The sequence below is a fragment of the Pinus tabuliformis genome, chromosome 4_1 (genome assembly GCF_031772625.1).
Source record: "Pinus tabuliformis cultivar Carrire ecotype Pingquan chromosome 4_1, CPIR1, whole genome shotgun sequence".
NCBI lineage: Eukaryota > Viridiplantae > Streptophyta > Pinopsida > Pinales > Pinaceae > Pinus > Pinus tabuliformis.
The window spans coordinates 146,659,406-146,667,629 of NC_142303.1; the positions used below are offsets into that span (position 1 = coordinate 146,659,406).

The 8,224-nt window shown below is 37.1% G+C and overlaps 1 long non-coding RNA gene across 1 annotated transcript; it reads left to right on the forward strand.

Annotated features, from left to right (window-relative positions):
* The first annotated feature begins 315 nt into the window (after positions 1 to 315).
* LOC149174622 (uncharacterized) lies at positions 316 to 6,320 on the forward strand. Its single transcript, XR_016258506.1, has 2 exons — positions 316 to 740; positions 5,921 to 6,320. It is a non-coding gene; the product is annotated as an uncharacterized LOC149174622 (long non-coding RNA).
* Positions 6,321 to 8,224: the final 1,904 nt, after the last annotated feature.

Below are 8,224 nucleotides of genomic sequence, written 5' to 3' on the forward strand. Positions count from 1 at the left end.
CAGTGAAGGTTGGGGTAACGAACACCAGAGAAGTGAAAGTTGTGTTGGCTTGATCCAGTAAAAGATCAGTGAAGGTTGGGGTAACTCTTAGCAGGTTTTTCTTTTCTTTTATTTATTATTTATTCTAATTTTATTAATTTTTAATTTTAACTATTATTAAATTCAAGTCTTTCTTTTCTTTTTTTTTTAATTTATTATTTATTCTATTTTTATTATTAACTTTTTTATTTAATTATTATTAAATACAATTCCAAGCTAGAACATATAGCAGTTCAATGTCAAGATTTGATGTCCAGTGAGATGTTTGACTTGGACTCTTGGTTCCATCAAGAACTTCAAGCAGTCTAGCACATTAAGAGATTCCTCCACCAGCAGTTGTGCTGGAAGATGAAAGACCAGTTAGGCAGCAATAATCAGGCTATATGAATTGCTCAAATTTCAGTCAAAGTGCTCCTTTGTTCGATTTACAGGGTTAAGAATCTAGCCCTTTTTGAGCAGAGGGTAACTCACCAGATAAAACTGGGGAACAAACTGGAGCGTAGCTGGCTGCTAGAATCAAAGTAGGTTCCTTGACTTCGAGATACCTTTCTCAGAACTTCCTCATGGAGCACCTGCTGGCTGCTAGAATCAAAGTAGGTTCCTTGGCTTCGAGATACCTTTCTCAGAGCTTCCTCATGGAGCACCTGCCTATGTTCCTTCAGATTTCTCAAGGAACGCTCTCTAATCTAGTTAGTTCAGGGGTTAGTGTTCTCTATTCCAATTGCTGATTTAGTTCACTGTTGAGTTTTGCTAATTTTCAGTTTTTTCAGAAGAAAAAGCATAATATATTATCTAAGATATATAAAGAAACAGATACATTTGTCAGATAGATCTTTATAGGGCTAATTTAGCCTACTTAGGATTCCAAAAATTTGGCCAGCCTATTGAGCTAACACAAGTACCATACAAAAAACATGATAATCATATGCATTTGCTGACATAGGAGCATAAAGATCTCTCCAAAGAGAAAAACAGAATTCAACAGATAAATTTGCCATATAGACCTTTATAGGGCTAATTTAGCCTACTTAGGATTCCAAAAATTTGGCCAGCCTATTGAGCTAACACAAGTACCATACAAAAAGCATGATAATCAGATGCATTTGCTGACATAGGAGCATAAAGATCTCTCCAAAGAGAAAAACAGAATTCAGAAGCTTGTTCTAGATATTCCAAATCCACTACAGTCATAATCAGCGCTGGAGGGAAGAAAAAGACCAAAATACTAGAGACAGGAGCAAAAATAAAAAACAAAAAAAAATTGAAATTAAAAGTCTGGTAAGGAAAAGTCCTGGATAGGGAATATTTCCTCGCCAGACTTTACCTTCATGTACCATATACCTGGTTCCAAAAGAAGACCCTCCTTTGATAATATATCTGCTTGTAGATTCTGTGACCTGTAAATGTGCTGGATGGAGCATCCTTCCATTTTCCTCCATAGGAACCTGATTCTGTCCAACCAACCTGCAAGGTGAGGCTGCTGATAAGGCTCTTTCCTTTTACAAAATCAGTCATGACTTTTGAATCTCCATGAATTGACACAAGCTGAATGTTAAAAAAAGACAAAAAGATAAAAAGCCTGCAAGAGCCATCGCTTCTGCTTTACTATTTCTGCCCTTTCCTCCATTCCGGGTAATGAGATATTGATCATTTTCATTGCCTAGCGAGGTTATGTCCTGTCAGTCTTATTTTGGCATAAACTGTGTTAAGGCTTTCTTGGATTTATAAAAATTCAAAATAAAGCTTACACCTTTTATGCTGGTGTATGGTGGCCTCAAAATTTCCTTTTATAAGATTGGTTTTCTTTTGAATTTCCATGTGTTTACTTATGGATTTCACGCCCTGCGCTTTGTGAATCATTTTCCTTTCTATGGATTTCACGTCCTGCGCGTCGTGAATCATTTTTCTTTCTTTATTTGCCTCCTTCAATTTTAGAAGACGTTACCTAATCCACTACATCTCAGTTTTCATTAGCTCAAATGGAAAAAAAAAGGTGTAAGGTTCTTTTTGGCATCCACGATAACCATTTCCATGTCACCACCAGATTCGATATCAAATGGGAATCCTGTGTGGGCTTCCATGTGCCTATATTGACAAAAGCGGATGCGCACTTGACTTTGGCTTCAATGTTATCAAGCTCTTGACCTTGTGTCTGGTGCAGCACAACCATATCAAGGAATACCTGTAGGAATTCCAACAAGTTCTTCTCTATATCTTTGGAAGTGTGGTGTCTCTTTTGAATTTCATGAATCACTTCAATAATCTGTCTGACTCTGAAATTTCACCATCAATTTCTGTAGAGAATTTTTTCAAGCCATTGTTCACATTTGATAGCTTGTTCTCCAAAGCATAAACAAAATTCTGAAAAGAATTAGATGTTACATTTGTGAGACCTGCAAGCTTTGTGTGGAAATCATTAAACCCTTTGCAGTGCTTTCCCCGTCAATATAACCTTGTAACTCTTTCTCTGCACACTTATGAAGTTCGTTGTAATCCAAATTCAGCTTCATTTTGCAAGTACTTAGACCTAATATCTTTTAGCATGGTCATCTTCTAAAATATAAGATCCATATGGATATATCCACTTCAAAACTCATCTAATTCAATTTTCTGTAACCATGCTTCACTAAGAAACATCAGTTGTGAAACAGGTTGGCATTGCTCATCACTTAACTTCTCAATATATACAACTTGCATTTGCTACAGATTTGACAGTGCCTTTGTCCTAAACGATGCATTTGTTTCCTATCACTCACTACAAGGACTGCAATGTTACCATGTTTCTTTCTCAAGGGCCATTCCAGCACCTTGAGGTACCCAAGGGGGCAATTGGAGGTAGGGGTTGAAGTTGTGGCACTGGGAAGTCATGACTAGTGTGCACATTTTACAACCCCAAGCCCACCCCCAGAGTCTCTTTTAGGCCTTCCATCTTTTTCAGCCCAACTGACTTGGAGATAGTGGTTGTGGTCACTTCATTTTGATGTTATTTTCCAATTGACAATATTTCAATAACTTTGGAAATGATGTTGTAAAGCTAAATCTGGCTCACCACTGTCAATTCAAGAGAACTAAATGATTAATAATAAAGCAAAATCAGTAACTCTTTCAGTATGATTCCATCTATAAATCTATCAATAACAATAAAAAGGATAAAAATAACCAAAAAGGTCAAAGTAGAAGTTATAATTTTTTTAACTACATAGTACAAAATGATGAAGTTCTCATCTTTACTGAGCTCTTCAATTATATTTTTAATCCTTCAATTATATCTTTTAATATGCTCAGCATTTTTTCGTTCATAAAAGAAGTAAGCTAAATGCTCATCTCAAGGAAATTATGCCTGGCCTCACAGCAAAAGTCTTCCGTAAATGTATTATATTAATGCATAAAGAACTCATGTTCAACCCTATGTACCTCCACCGAAGTGTTGTGAGGAACATGAGGCTCCCTCTCCACATGCCTCGCATTTTTTCCCCTCTTTTCCTTAATACCAGAAGCTCATATATAGTGAGAGACTATAAATCAGCCCCCCCGCTCTCTCTCAATAAGTACCTGCCAACACCAGATCAATTCAATCTCCTTCCCCTGCACCAAATCTTTAATGCAGTGTTGATGGCCCCAAAGTGCCTGTTCCTGGCATGAAACACAAGATTCTTTGAGAATTGGATATCACTTTGATTATATCAAGAGAGAGGGATGGCCTTAGTTTGCTGTAGATTGAAATCACCAAAACCTTTCCTGATCAATATTCTTTCACAGTATGTACTAACAATTGTATTCTACTTTGTTCCTTAAATGAAATATGCTCATGGGAATTTAAAACTATTACCACAAAAGAAATGTTCACTTCTTGTGAAGTTGATTGTTGCAGCCTCATTGACCTCTCTTGCCTTCTTCTCTAGTCTGAGGTAGTCACTGCAGCTCTGAATCCCTAATTGTTTGTAGATGCCATCTACAGATTTTTTTTTGAACTATAGAGAAGATTCGTTACTACTTGCTTTGTCAACAATACACTTCTCATTTTGGATTGGCTTCGTTTCCTTCTGGGACCTCATTAATGTCACCGATTTCTCCAGCCGTGGGACAACAACATCATCCGACTCTTCTGGCTTATGGTCTTCATCAGAGACAATCTCTTTTTTCTTTCTTTTATAAATCAAACAACCTATATGACTTGGATTCTTTGCTTTTACACTAAGACAATACATTTTCCCTTTTGTCCTTTCTTCTTTAGTTCATGTGCATATGTCATACACATAATAACCAATGATTCTCAGATGATTTGCTTGTCATCTGCTGCCACTCTCTTCCATTTCAGGTGTGTTATTTCCCATAGCTTTGTGTTGTTTCTCATATTGGAGCTTATGTTGATTGGGTGTGCTGCTGTATAGATTGCTTCTACAATTTAGTTCATTCTATACTTGCCTGGAGTAAAGTCTTTCCTCAGGGATGAAATTATCAATGATGAATATCCAATGCAAACAACATGATATCATGTAAGCTTTTTCACCATGTGTAGTCCTTTCAACACCATCACTGCTTTGGCATGTTTCTTTGTTTCTCTTCCTGTGCTCCATGCAAAATCTGTTCCCCTCCAGTCACCTGGGTCAAAAATTAAGAGGGAAAGATTGCTTTTGAAGAGCCTGCCCATTCCAATAAGTCCCGGTTCTTCAACCAATCTCTGCTTTTCTCCAAGTATAATGTTGATTTGTCTCTCTGACATGCCTTCTAATGACAGGAGATCAGTGGTAGGAATCTACCTGAGTATGAAGAGAAAGCAAGAAAACAAGGGGAGGGGGTGCGCAAAAGGATCTGGAATGTATGGATAAGATCAGTATCTCTTTAATTAGTTTTCGGGTTGAGTTTCAAGTTATCCTTATTAGTGTTTGGTAAGATTGACTCATTTTCACTCATTGTGTGTATCAAATCAATTGGTGGGTTTGTTACTAAAACAACAGTTGAAGTTGTCATACCTGAGCATGCCATTGCACCTCTTATTGCAAATTCAGGGAAGGGTGTTGCTCAAATTTCCCAGGTAGGATTATTGACAAGAGAGAATGTTCAATGGTGGCAGAAATTGTGAGTTCTAAATATGTGCACAGGCCACTTGACTGTCCATTTGTTCAAACCATCTTCCTGGTTTCTGATTTGATTTGGTCAATCCTTTATTGTATCTACATCGTCTCAGAGCTCTTCTCATGAGTATATTCATCAACAAGAACTTATTTACCTTCTACAACTATCAGGTGCAAAAGTTAACGTACTTGAAGTGAGACCACGATCATATGAAGTGATTGAATATCTGGTACTCCAAAGCAAACCTATTCAGCTAAGGGTCTGCTTCATGCATTTAATCTAAATAACCAGTCATCGCGTGGTTCATATTCTGGATAAGTACTTGTATGGTAAGCTTTTTATATGCATAATTTTATGTAGTTAGCTGCTCCAAGAAATTTGAAACTGGTTTGGTAGCTTATATTTGAATTAGTTGCTCTTATTTGGTGGAGGTTTTGAACATAAAATAAACAACACTCTGTTCCTCATGTAAGAGGGTACTTATTTAGAATGTCGAATGTAACATATGCAATCTACATGTATGCCCTAACAACAATGTGCATGCACTATTCAGTACGACATGGATCCTAGCCCTTAGTAATGAATGGAGCAAGGACTACTATGCGACTCTTGGACATTGCCATTTATGCTGTGAATTTTCTTTTTTCAAGAGTTCATAAATGAAATGTTCTGAAATTTTCATGTTCAGAGTTATCCTTTCCTTTTTCAGTTCAAATGATATCCAATTTTTAAGCAAAAATTTGCTCTGTCCTAATTTGGAAATAAAAAGTACATATTCTGATTATTCTTTTGTTATCATTCACAGGATTTTGTTTCAGATGATTCAATCTTCTGTGGGGTTTCTTGATGGCCATGGTCCTTATGGTCATCTTGTTGTTCGCAGGGTCAGAGAATCATTACCAGTGTAACTGCATTCTTTTTGGCAATCTTTCAAGGATAAAGCAAACAACATCAATGCTACCGATACATACAATAATAAAAAGAAGGCCAAAAATGCCCAAAATGACTTAGGTGGTGATGGCCAAGTCAGTTCAACAAAGGAGTCCAGTCTTTTTTCTGCCTCGAAAGACACCTACCTGAAAGCGTACAAAGTAAAGTAATTGATAAAGAATTGAGGTCTCATCCGACTATAGACTGCTTTTGCAGTGGAAGCACAACACTTGCAGTTGTTAAACAGATAATATTTAATTAGTTGATATATTTTATATCTATGAGTTATGAATGAAAGTTCCTTTCTTTCTGTTTTGTCCTGTTTTCTGTTGTTTAACTTGAAACAAGATATAGACGTTCCTTTTGCTGATGTAAAACTACATGCCTTCTGTTTTAGATTTATAAGCAAAGTATGGTACATTTTCAATGCCCAAAAAATTAACATCTGAAAACTATAAGACCTGTTGGCACATAATGTCCTAGCAAGTAAATAAAGAAAGTCAAATGTCGTCTTCTGTTGTGAATCCCAATTGGACTTGTCAGTCTCTTGTCATTCTTGTTTTTTTTGGTCCTATTCTAATTTTTTCTTTTAGTATAATGTGTTTGTGTTTGATGACTTTATCTGTCTTCTTTGCTCCTCTTCTTTTTCTTTAGCTTTCTCTTCAAGGAACTTCAACCAAGTCTTATATGTCTCCATCAATATGACAATTTTGGGTGTTCAACTAGTGTGGATTCATCACACTCAAGCTCTAGTAAATTTTATTCGAAGGCTTTGTAGCTTGAAGATGTATTTGTTGTGAATCTCCTCAACTTTGATCTTTCTGGGCTTCCTGATCCAGGTCCGGGTGTGAAGAAGGACCTTTCCAAGACCTTTTACTTTCGTGATGTGTTAAAATTGCTTTTAAAGGAACATTAAGGAATCCATCTGCATACTGTAAAGAAGAGGAACATAACAATCATTAGCACATGAAAACAAAAGCCGTTGATAACGGAGTTCGTCCAGGAGGGACTACGTCTCCGAGCCTCGGTGTCAAGATGGTGTAGGCCGCTGCATTATGTGTTGTCAATAAAGATGATGTACACAAAGATGATGTCTCGATCATACAAGGAAGAATGCCCTCACGTAGGAGTGGCTCTAAAAGATGTTCCGCAGCGAGAACTCTCAATCAAAAGCCTCCTATCAGTGTGACACAAAACAAGCATGGTGCGCATCCCGCCAACATGGCACAAAAGGGATCTTAATGCAAAACACATGCATGACGACAACAAGAGTATCCCAACAACATACAACAAGAGATCTCAAAGCATAACATGATAAGTTATGACAACAAGTACATCATATGAAAGATTCCGCATAACATGAAGTAAGTAATCATGACAACACTTAATAAACAAGATCCTGCATCAACATCAATCATGGATCTGTACGACATAATGCAGAAAGAAGAAGTACATGAACACATCATATACCTCACCACCAAGGGCCATCTGAAGCAAAGTCTGTCAAAGTGCTGAAGCTTGCTGAAACATCGATCTCACAGCATCGATTGCAAGAAGAAGACTTTTCGCACATGAAGATGGACATCTGCATTGGCACTTAGAAAAGTGACTGAAAGAAGAAATGAGAGAAAGACAAATATGAATACACCATCAGATTTGTGGCGTTGAGTAGTGCTAAAACGACTATTCAAAATCTAAATTCTGAGAAGTTGAAAATTCAGAGCTCAAGGAATCTTTTAGATTCCCTCGAGATTCCTCAAAGATTCTATTTCAGGGATGAGCTGAAAATCCGCTGCTCAAATGTCAAATCTGATTTCACCATTAGGATCCCTGTGGAAAACTATGAAAAACAAGTATAAACTTGACCATATTTTGACAAAGTGAAATTCTACCTCCGTTGGAAAATTTCATGGCTCATGGTTCCGCTCCCTGTTTTCGCTGAAATCATGGTTCCATGTGCATTCTGAAAATGATTGGAAAATGCATATCTCTGATGAAGAAATGAACAACAATATTGTGTTCGTGGCGATGAGAAGTGTAATATCCATATAAAATTTGTCAAATTCTGACACACTGAAAATTTTACCCTCGTGCGAAGTTCATGGTTCTTGCATAAGAAAATTATTAAAATAATTGCGCCTCAAATTTCGTGCCCGCTCTTGACCGATCCATCCTGCGC